This window comes from Lissotriton helveticus, chromosome 11 (assembly GCF_964261635.1).
Source record: "Lissotriton helveticus chromosome 11, aLisHel1.1, whole genome shotgun sequence".
NCBI lineage: Eukaryota > Metazoa > Chordata > Amphibia > Caudata > Salamandridae > Lissotriton > Lissotriton helveticus.
In genome coordinates this window covers 1,023,512,881-1,023,525,229 of record NC_136072.1, presented here as the reverse complement: position 1 = coordinate 1,023,525,229, position 12,349 = coordinate 1,023,512,881, and positions in this window count along the sequence as shown.

Sequence of the window (12,349 nt, the reverse complement as noted above, 5' to 3'; positions counted from 1 at the left end):
AGAGGCCATGGTGCTGCCTGATTGGAAACATGCTATGATCCTCCCACTATTGACAAAGGCAAATGCTGACCCCACCCAGCCATTTAACTTTAGGCCCATTTCTTTGCTTCCTGTGTTTTCCAAAATTTTGGAAAAGCATATAAACTCACAACTGACCACGCTTATTGAATCTTTTAATTTTTTACATCCTTCTCAGTCCGGCTTCAGATCGGGTTTCTCAACAGAGACAACCCTTCTTGGTGTTACCGAAATGTTATGACTACGTTTGGATGTAGGTAACACAGTGGCCCTTATATTATTAGACCTAAGTGCCACATTTGATACGGTTTCTCATACTGTATTAATTGAATCCTTACAATCTCTGGGCATTTCAGGACTACACTTGGCTGGCTGTCCTCTTTTTTATCTACACGGACATTTCAAGTGTTTTAATCCAGGGCTTCCTCAAAGGTCTACTCCTGTCCGTATGGGGTACCGCAAGGATCAATTTTAAGTTCTCTTCTGTTTAACATATATGTACAACCTTTGGCAGCAATCGTAGAAGAGGCAGAGTTGTCGCTTTTTTCTTATGCCGACGACACCCAAAAGCATTTTTCCCTATCGGCGGAAGAAATACCTGGACCTTCAACCCTTCAATTGGGCGTGAGTAATATTGCATCTTGGATGCAATCTAATCTGCTCAAGCTCAATGGGGAAAAAAGAGAAGTCCTTATTTTTGGGAAAAACACAGATCTTTGGGGTCCCCAACATTGGCCTAATGTAATGGGGCCTTTACCCCTGCCCTTCACTCAGGCCCGCAATTTGGAATTCATTATTGACAATAAATTGTCTATGAAAAAACATTCAGTAAAAACTGCAGCCACCTGCTTTACCATTTTAAAATGGCTAAAGAAAATCATCTGGATGCTCCCTATTGCTACCCAAAAGACTGTAGTCCAGGCACTTGTAATATCTCGACTGGACTATGGGATGTGCCACGTAAGCTTCAGGTGGTACAGAACTCTGCAGTGAGACTGCTTTGCAGAATCCCAAGAACATCTTCTGCCTCTTATGCCCTGAGAGATTTGCATTGGCTCAGAGTGGAAAATCGGACAAAATTTCAAGCTCTGAGCTTTATGTTCAAGATTAAGACGGGTATTGCGCCAAAATACCTACAAAAACTGGTACGCCCCTATCAGCCTTACCGTCTGTTACACTCTTCTATTCAAGAAAAATTTGTGATTCCGAGGATCAAATTTGAAAGAATGGGTGGTCGTTCCTTTTCTTACCTTGGTCCACTCCTGTGGAACTCTCTCCCCTCTCTGATTCGCAAAGAAACACTATATTTAAATTTTGGCAAACAACTAAAAACTTGGTTGTTTAATCAATAATCTTCATCTCACTTTGTCTTCTTTTCTCATATTTCATGGCTCCTTCAGGCTTGCGCTGGGAAACCCTTTTTGGGTAGCTGTGCGCATTATAAAAATAAAGTAACATAACATAACATAACATAACACTAACCCTTCATTGTATTTTCTTCTCTCTTTCTTTTCTCCCTCTCTCACTTTTCTTTTTCTTTGATCTCATTATATATGATAGTTCTTCTTCAAATGCAATTATTAAGATATTGTTAGAGTTATTTATATTTAGTTGTTTAACTGTTTTGATATTTTTTGTTTATGATTGTTGCAGTCTAATTAATATGAAACATAGATCTTCATTGAACATAAATGTTAGATTATTGGTTGAGAAATGTATGTTAATATGGTTGGTTTTTTGGGTCTTTTTATATATTCATTGTAATTCAATATGTATGTTAACTCGCTACAATGGTTAATAATCTGAAGGTTATTTTCTGGAATGTCAAAGGCTTACGGAATCCTGTTAGGAAGCAGCAAGTGATTACTCACTTATCCCGTCTTAAATGTAATATTGCTCTATTACAGGAAAGGCATCTACTTGACAAAGATCTAAATTTGTTGCATAGAAACTGGGTTTGTTAGGTATTTTGCTCTCCAGCCCTTGATCATAAAAACAGGGTTGTTCTCTTTGTCTACAGGGAGGTATCACAGAAGGGAGTGGGGTTTTACCCTTTTGAGCTCCTTTGTGGCCACCCAGCTAGGGGACCTCTTAGCCTTGTCAGAGAGGAGTGGGACCAGATGAATTGCTTCTGGAAGAAGGTGAAAAGCAATCTGGAGGCCAATCAAGAAGTTATGAAACTCTGGTATGACCAGAAGGCCACAGTGAAGCATGTCAGCTTGGCCAGAAAGTGTGGGATCAAGGAGCCCAGAGCTCTCCAAGACCAATAGACCGGCCCATATGAGGCGAAGGAGTGGAAGAGGAAGTTCATCTACGTAGTGGATCTCAGGACCCCCATAAATCCTTTAAAGGTGCTCCACGTGAACTGCCTCAAACCACACTTTGTGAGATTCAAAGTCAGTATGTTCCTGGTGACATCTGAATGGGTAGTGGAGGAGAGCGAGCCTCTCCATGACCTCCCGTCTGCCCAAGAGCACAATGGGTCAGTAGAGGGTGTCAACCTCTCCCCTACTCTTACCCCAGAACAACAGAATGACTGTCACCAGTTGCTGAGGCCATTTGCCAATGTGCTCTCCCTCACCACTCGACTCACACACTGATGCATCCATGACATTGACACTGGAGATAGTCTGCCTGTTAAAAATAAAATACATAGGCAGTTAGACAAAGTGAGGGCCAGTATCAAGGAGGCGGTCTCCAAGATGCTGGTGTTAGGGATGATCGACAGACCCTGATCCAGCCCTATGGTGCTGGTGCATAAGGCTGCCCTATCAGGCAACACTCCAGATATTAGGTTCTGTGTGGACTACAGGGGATTGTAGTGGCAGCTGCTACACATAAGAAGTGGTGGGGCACTGTGGGTGGGCAGGGTAATAATAATTTTAAAAAAGAACTTACCTTACTTTGATACGGCTGGCCACCTTTGGGCTTCTCTGCTTCTGGTAGTCCATTGGTCATACAGCACATCCTCCAAGAGTCCCCACCCAATCCAGCCGTTGCTTTCATGCTATTACCAATCATGAGAGAAGCATTGGGATTGGCCTGAGCTGGCTGGTTTAACGCTCACCTTTTCTCCACCTGGCTGTGCAACAAAGCTGGGTTGGAGTAGTATAAGTGCTCCTGCCGGTTTGGCTGGCCTAAGACAGCCAGCCAAACTGGCCTGGGCACTTACCAGTGCCACAACTTCTCCTCCTTGCCGATGTCCAAGAGGATGGCCCTAGACTTGCATCGGCTGAGTCAGTGAAAAATAAAAAGATAATAGCTAATGAAGATAATGATAGCACATCTGCTGGCTTTGAGCAGGGGGGCAATGCTCTTCCGCTATTACTGAGGTGCCTCTGTTGGGGGAGTCAGTTCTATCATGAAGACTAAAGCACATCCCATCCCCTGAGCTGATGAGCTCATTGACAGGCTAGGCACTGTAGATTGCTCTGACTGAGTAGGCCCCAGAGGGCCACTTTCAGTTCAGGGTGATATCCTGTGTCTTAAAGAATGATTCCTGCCACCACTCAAAGGCTGGTCTTCACGGTCCTAGATAGGAGTGGGAAGAATTTTTAATTCCGCTCACGGAATTGGAGGAATTTAGTTATTCTTGTGTTACTTAATAAAGTGGAATTACTAGTAAATACTGCCGCTCAACCGGCAGAATTAATCACACTGTTTGGCTTTTAAACAGGACTGGAAGATGGAGTAGTCCCTCTATATTTAAAAACAACTGCAAAGTAAACTTTAATCTGCACTGATTTTTAAACATAGATTGACAGCTTCCACTTCGGACCCTGTTTAAAAATGACTGACTGCACCGCTGTGAATTACCCTCGGCGTCCTTACATGCTCTGTGTATATAAGACTTATATTCTTGAGTATGTAAGGACACTGAGGGGTACGCACAGTGTTGTAAATAACAAAGTCCTTGAGCCTGGTATATATAACAAGCTGGATTTAATAAAGCTTAGTTCCAAGTTAGGTTTCAAGTAACTAAGTAAAGATGACAAAACCCCACACAGGAGCAGCCTCCCTGCTGCTCAGCCTGCATCCACCAACTGCCACTCCACACATCTCCAGACCCAAGCATCCGGTGACATCACACACATCCAACATTCCAAACATCATCAAGTACACCAGCACTCACTCTGGCTGAGCAGTAGGGAAGAGACAACTAAGTTATACCACATCCCCCTTCCTTAGGGAAACTAAAAGCAGAAATGATGCACATAAATTGAAACATCATTAAAACATTACGTAAGAAGGGATGGAAGCAATCCACAATGTACATGCATAAAATAGAAATAAAGCAGATAAATTGAAAACATCAGAAAATATACAACATCAGAAAAAATGGAATTATTCCACCAGTACATGTATGAAATTATGGAATTAACCAAATACAAAAAATAAATACACTGATAGGGATTTACCCCATCCCCCTTCCTTAGGGAAAAAAAAACAATACCACACCAAAGACACAGAGCGGTGAAACAAAACTGGAGCACACACCATACCATAACTACGACATAATACCAACCCACAAACTAACCAAACTCACCAACGTAGGACACTCACCACCCTAAATAAACTGCACTGGGGCACTCACCACCCCACACACTCACCACCATAGGGCACTCACCACACTGAAATAAACAGCACTGGGCACTCACCACCCCACAAACTCAGTGAAGGTCTTCATCAGGGCAGTGCTGTATTCCAGTAGGACTTCTATTGCCAGGTTCTCATGTCGCAACAGCCAGTTGGGGATTTAGCGGTATGCTGGAAGATTCATGTATAAATGGACTTCTTTCTTGTCTTTGGGTCTTTAAATTGTATTTCTCCCCACGTGTTAGCATGCTCGGTCTTAATTTGTGATGCGGACATCCATCTCTGCGCTTCCTTCTACATACCCCAGGTGGGGGTTCCTCTGTGCTCTGGGCACCAGACGCCAAATTCAATGCTATGTGGCACCCATTTACTACTCATTTTGAGCACCAACAGTGGCCAGGAGGGCTTCACATGATGATGTTCATAACAATACTCACCTCTGACATCCACAATATATTCTCATCCGATCCCGAGGAGGAATCTGTTGAAATATAATTTTCATGTTCATGACTGGGGTGGGCTGGCATGTTGCTCTGATTTTTTCATGATGTCTGGGTGAGCGCTCTGCTTTCCTATAATTTTTTATAGCATGAGTTATTTCCAGCAGAATTGTAAGATGTACCATGGTTACTTATTTTCTTTTGAAAATGCTAAATAAAATCGTTAAAATAAAAAAAACATAAAATTGGCTTATCTCCAGTTGACATATTTAATGTACTTGTAAGTCCCCAGTAAAGGGACACTACATGAGCTCAAGCCCTGTAAATTAAATGCTACTAGTGGGCCTGTAGCAATGGTTGTGCCACCCACTTAAGTAGTCCTTTAAATATGCCTGAGTCCTGCCATTGCAGCATGTGTGTGCAGTTATAAACTCCAATTTCGACTTGGCAAAATAAACCTTTTGATAGGCCCAAACCTTGCTTCTTAACACATATAAGTCATCCCCAAGGTAGGCCCTGGATAGTCCAGAGGGCAGGGTACAATGTATTTCAAAAGTAGGAAATGTACTTTTAGATTTAAATATGTTCTGGTTGTGAAAAACTCTTACATTTGTTTTTCACTACTGCAAGGCCTACCTCTCCCATATGATAACATTGGTGTTACATTGATACATTTAATAAGCTGTAATTTCCAAATGGGAACAGAAACCCAGTTCATGTTTGGTGTTTTTAGAATTGTAATGGAAAATCGTAATTTATGGTGACGTCATATTTGAAATTACAATTTTGAAAATGCCACTTTTAGAAGCAACTCAGTCAGCATAGATAGGCTGTAATTATAGCCTTCGTTTTTGTTACCATGCAGGAATGGCTTACAAGATTAATCCTTGAAGTGACCAGATCACTGTCAGCACTTGATTAGGACCACAGCACCTCGAATAGGAACCCAAATTTTTCAAATTCAAATCAAATTTCAAAAAGCTTTATTCGAATTGTACAAACAGATACATAAAAGCGTACAGATAAAAGTCATATTAGGAAATACAAGTCTAATACAACTTAAATAACTACATATTAAATACACAGTTAAAAGAGATAAAAGGTCTGTTAAAAAAAATAAAATAAAAAGCATGATAAAATAGAAGTAGCAAAATAAATTCATTTTAGGTTGTAACCATTCCAACTACTGGGCACATACAGGTACAAATTTCGATTTACATCGTATTTCTATACCTCACAATTGCTCTCAGGAAAGAGGATACAATTCCAATAGTGCACTCGTTATCTAGGGATCTTAACTTGTCATATGCCCCTCTACAGGACCTCAAGCCCCATGATACAAGCAGAGGTTTCAGCAGTTTCTTCCTCGGATGGCTATAAAAAGTGCAAAAAAGAGTACAATGTTTATTTGACTGATATGAAACATCATCGCAAGGACAAGTTCTTTTTTCTTTTGACCAGTCATTGCACTGTGGGAAGGAAACAAGTCTGTAAAAGATATCTAGGCGAAAGTAGGTCAGGAGCATACGGTGGAAGGGGGGTTGTTCAATCAGAAGATACAACTGAATCCCCTCATAGTCTGTTATCAGATCGTGCTCCATGACCGTCTTCTTACATCTTTCTTCCCGCCATCTTTTACTCTCAAGGTGTTGTAGGAGGGATTTTTTGAGGGCAGTTCTGGGCACATTCTCCATACTATCTGGGTTGGAGAAGTATTCAGGATGCCCAATTTCATACAAAAGATTTTTAACATAGGTAAACCATTTGATGTTAGTGGCTCCATCACAGGTCAAACAATCCTTTATTATCTCTCTATTCAGGCTGGTACATGGATTAACCCACACATTGTGCCATAACAAGACTGGGGCTGATTTAATGATGTCCGTAACATACGGGAGGGCCACTTCTGTGTGTACCACATAAGTTGCCGTACTCTTTGGGGCGGCCAGTAGGTACCGTAAGAATCGATTCTCAATACGTTGTATATCCTCCACTGGCTCAATCCCCCAAAAACCGGCCCCATATGTCCCGGTAGAAACACATTTGGCCCTAAAATTCTGCAGCAACTCTCTTACTGGTCTACCACCTATTTGTTTGGCGAAGTTTACCAGAGCACCAGATGCTCTAGTAAATGCAAGAGCCCTGGCAGTTACTGCAGGTTTCCATGAGCCCTTTCTCTCGAATTGTACACCCAGGTAGCAGAATCTGTCGGCAAGCTCTACCTGTCTACCATCCAGAGTGAACGGACAGGGTATTCTTCGTTTCTTGGGTCCACAAGACATGGTGTAAGTCTTAGAAACGTTTACGCGGAGACCTCTGTTTTTCATGAAGTCTGAGAATTTCAGCACCGCTTTTTGTAGACCAACCTTAGTATGGGACAAGATTGCAGCGTCATCCGCGTAAAGAAGTATGGGAATGGTCAGCCCGTTTACTGTAGGGTAATTATGGTAGACTTCAGTCAGGATGGGATCGACCTTGTTTATATATAGAGTGAAGGGTAGGGGCGCAAGAATGCACCCCTGTCTTACTCCTCTACGGATGTCAAACATATCGGAACACTCACCCATCCTACCGAATCTAACACATGCACCAGCCCCATTATAGAGCTCTTTTATAAAAGTGAGGATTTGATTGTCCAGACCAATGTCCATTAGAGTTTGCCAAAGCAAGCCATGGTCCACACAATCAAATGCAGAGCTACGGTCTACAAATGTTATAAAGAGATTTCTTTTTTTAGCATGTATATACTTGGCTGTTATTAACGCTAAATTTAATCCCTGCTCGACTGTCCCTTTTCCTGTCCTACCCATATTGCAGGTTTGAAAGTATCTCTTGTTCTTCCAACCAATCCTGGATTCGAGCTAGAATGATCCTGCCTGCGACCTTCATTAGACCATCAAGTAGTGAAATCGGCCGGTAGCAGGCAGGATCATTCCTGTCCCCCTTTTTATAGATCGGGACAACTACTGCCTCCGACCAGGTGGGGATGAAGCCAATTTTATTTGAGGAGTTCAATACTCTGGTCAGCAGGGGTGCCCAGAGGTCAGGTACACTCTTAAATACGTCAATTGGGACGCCTTACACGCCGGGCTTTCTGGTAAGGCCTTGATCACTTCTTCCAATTGAAAGTGAATACCCAATGGAAAGGGAGTGCACAATTTCTCGGCCATCGGAGTGTCAGGCTCCTTTGGAGTTTTTCCTGGGATGTCTATTTCGTTATACAGGCCCTTAAAATGGTTTACCCAGTCCTGTGATGTAATAGCATTGTCTATCTGGGGGCTCTGTTGGCCTTGGAGGAATGGGGCATTGACGGCCTTCCAAAAGGCTGTATTGTCTTTTAACTCAGAGGCTACATGCAGGGCTGACCAAGCCTGCAACTTAAGTTCTTTTTTCCTGTTTGTTAGAGCGTTCCGATAGGTACGTCTCGCTAACTGAATGTTTGCTCTAGATTGTGGGCAAGAATGAAGTGCTTTTTTCAGAGCAGTAAGTGCCTTGGTACAATTTCGATCAAACCATCCCTGGGACCACTTTGGAGGATTTCATGGTGTTCTAGTCAGCAATTGTTTTATACTAGAGGAGATTTCTATAAATGAGCCAACAATGGCATGGGCATCGTCTTCAGATGAGAGGCAGATTTTAAACTCCTCATACGTATTCCTAACAAGTTTTTCTAGCAAATTCGTGGGTGTCACCTTTTCCCATTTGATACAAAACCCGTTTTTTGATGCAAGTATTGGCTTTAGATCATATGTAATATTATCCTTGCAGCTTAAGCCACCATCCCTAACCTTCAATGTTACAGAAATGGGATAGTGATTGCTAAGGCCAGTAACAATGGTCTTCCAGTTAGACACCACACCTGCATAACGAGTTGATAGAAGAGTGAAATCAATGGTCGAATTATACCCCCTCCTATTGAAAGTTGATCTAAATGCTTTGGGAGGGCTACAAAGTTCATTAATAAATGAAAGAGAGAATTGAGCTGATATGATGTTATACATATCCCCTAACTTAGGGGCCTATTAGGATGGCGGACGGACCTGCGTCCGTCCGCCACCCCAGAGGAGGAGGGACCGTCCGCAGGGGCAGCGGCGGTCCCTCCGTGCTAATTAGGCTGTGACCGCCACCCTGGCGGTCACATCCTGTATATTTAACATTGCGGCGGGTGCTGCTTGAAGCAGCACACGCCGCAATGTTAATAAAGGCATGTTTACCTTTGCATGCACAAAGCTGCAGGCACCGCGTGGTGCCTGCAACTTCGTGCACGGAAAGGCAGGGGGGTACCATAGGTACTCTCCATGTGCACCCCCCAACCCCCCTTCACCCCTGGGGGCCCGCAACGGACCCCCAAAGTAAACAGCGTATGCCTTTCGACGGCGGAAATGCCGCCGTGGAAAGGCATAGGAGCACAGCCATCCTAATATGGCTCGCGGTGTCTGATAGACACCGCCAGCCATGTTAAAGCTTTTCCGCCGCGGTCGGAAGGCGACCGCGGCGGAAAAGCAGTGGACTGAAAAAAGATGCCCCAGCCATCCTAATCTGGCGGGGGGTCTTTTCTCAGTCCGCAGCGGATAATCCGCATCCTCCGGGCCGGCGGTGGCTTCCGCCGGCCCGGAGGATGCGGATTATCCGCTATCATAATGGGCCCCTTAGTGTGGGTAAAGTGGTTCATGGCCCCTTCATTGTCGTCATCCATACCACACACACCCGCTGTTCCTCTGGACATAGCAAACAATTAAAGTCCCCTACCCACAACAGGGCCATGTCTCCTGCCATATGTTCTTCAATTTTAGTGAGGTCCTTTAAGAGGTTATTGTTGACGTGCTCTCTTTGTACGGGGGAGATATTATTATAAAAATTTACCAAAACCAAATTTTTCAGGTGTCCCCAAGATGTGATTAAGATTTGATAATAATCATCAGTGGAAAATGTAACCTTGGAGGGTCCAATAGAGATTGATGTGTACGTACATAGACTACCCTTGTGTCTTCCACTTTGACTGGGTGTAGCTGGAGTGAAAAAGGTTTTGTATCCCACCATATGAAATTCTTTATTAGCCCATGTTTCTTGGAGGCATATTACGCCATGACTTAAAGTCAGTGATTGCCATATCGGATCATTAATTTTGGCAGACAAGCCTGCCACATTCCAAGTTATAATACTTCTGGGAGATACAGATTCCAATAGAGTATCGATTTCAATGGCTACAGGGGAAATAGATTCAACATTTCCTGCTGATGGAATGGGACCAAAGGCCCTGTTGGAATTTCTATGTGGTGACTTGCAATTGGCTGGGGTGCATGCGATTTAAGTCCCAGTATGGAGTTAGGAGATTGGGGAGGATTAACTGAGTTTATGCATTGTGGAAGGGAGTTTGTAGCACCTATTTCTTGAATTTGATTGGCATTACTTAAAAAGCTGATTGCTTTGTTAAGGTGTTTTATGGCATTAACATTTTTGTTGCAGTGATATTTTTTAATTTTATTATCAAGACTACCATTTATAGCAGGCGCCGTCAGATTGGGCGGGGCTATATTAAGAATATAGTTTTTCTCGCCTTCTGTCAACATTTCTCCTGCCATCCTCTATGGGGATCTCTCTAGTGTGGATGCTTATGCTTAATTCCTCGTTATACTGTGATGAAAAAAACAAACAGTCCCTATCATCTTGTGGGCGTAAGAACGTACATTTCTCGTGATTAAGTCAATCTACTCCGTCTAGACCTGTTAAGGGGTCAAATCTATTAGCGGTCGCGATTTGAAAGATGGAGGCCCCTTGTAATCTCTGATGAGCATTCTTCGGAATAGATTGATGGAGTAATAGGGACCTTGGATAAAAAAAACTCAAATCGTGAATCTGAATCCCGTCCCCCCCAAACTCATGGTACCAATCATTTAAGTACGGGACGATCCTACGGTCCCTGAAGTTAATTATTACGACATCACCTCTAGTGTCTTTTGGCCTCTGTCCCACCCAATCCAACCTTCTCACAAAAAGGATTTCCCCATTAATATTAGCGGGTAATGGTCTGTTGGTTCCTAACCAATGGATAACTTTGTTTTTTAGTTCCCTGTAGCCTTCATTTTTCCCTGTTGGTAGTTCTGGTACCCTAGTCAATACTGCAACATAGGGGGCTGACTCTGGTGGAAGGTCAATTTGGACAATAGAGCGAGTATTTTTACTAATCTCTGAGTGAGCTCTGCCATTTTTTTCTCGTGTTGTAGGTGACCTGATTTCGTGTCTCACTGATCCCTCTGTCCTTGATGGATTAGCTCTACCTGTATCTTCCCTTATTACCACAAGTCTGTTTTCAATTCCTTCAGATCCATCTGATCTTATCGTTGTTTTGGCAATAATTGGAATTTGAGTTTTCTCTACTAGTGTGTGTGTATGTTCTAGCGTGTTATTGGTCTTACTGGTGTTGAGTGTCCTGGGTTCCACTATCATGGGTTTGATGACCGCGTTGTTTGGTAGGTCCCTTAGTGAGCCTGTATTTATTTTAACAGCTGCTTCATTGTTTTTTTATTTTATTTATTTTTTATTAATAAACAACAAAAAAACAACATAAAACAAGGCAATAGTCATAGTAATCACAATCATGTGTCCGTACAGAATGATACTCCTAGCAGAGCGTTATGAATCATACAGTTGTAGTCAGATGTGGAGGGGGGGCGGCGGGGAAACAGTGCGTTAATTACATTTAAAGAATAATACATGGAATGTAGTTCAGGGGGATAAGGAAACATCGGGGATTAAATCATGCGGGGGAGTACATATATTCCCACGGTAGGCATTCCACTGGGACCAGATTCTGTTCCATTTTTTAGGTCTACCCCATGCCAGATAAACAGTTTTTTCCCTAAACATGCACCAATCCATGTTCTCCTGCCAAACCAATACTGTGGGCGACCCCTGGGAACCCCACAGCTGTGCAATGTCTCTCTTGGCTATCATGTTGCCAAGGGTCGTCCACCGGATCTGAGCAACAGTGTAATCATTCGGCTCCCACACATTCAACAGGAAGCGCCTAGCTTCAGGCAGCAGTGACAACCCGATGACCCTTTCCATCACTGCATGCACTCGGGCCCAAAACGCAACCACCTATGGACATTCCCATAGAATGTGGAGGAAGGTACCAATCATGCTGCAGCCACGCTTACATAACCCATCCAGAGAATAACCCATTCGAACCAGACTCGGACCAGGGACATATATACGGAGGAGGATCTTGAGCTGGACAAACCGAAGACGGGCAGGTATGGCAACTTCCTTGGGCGATGACAACGCGGATTGCC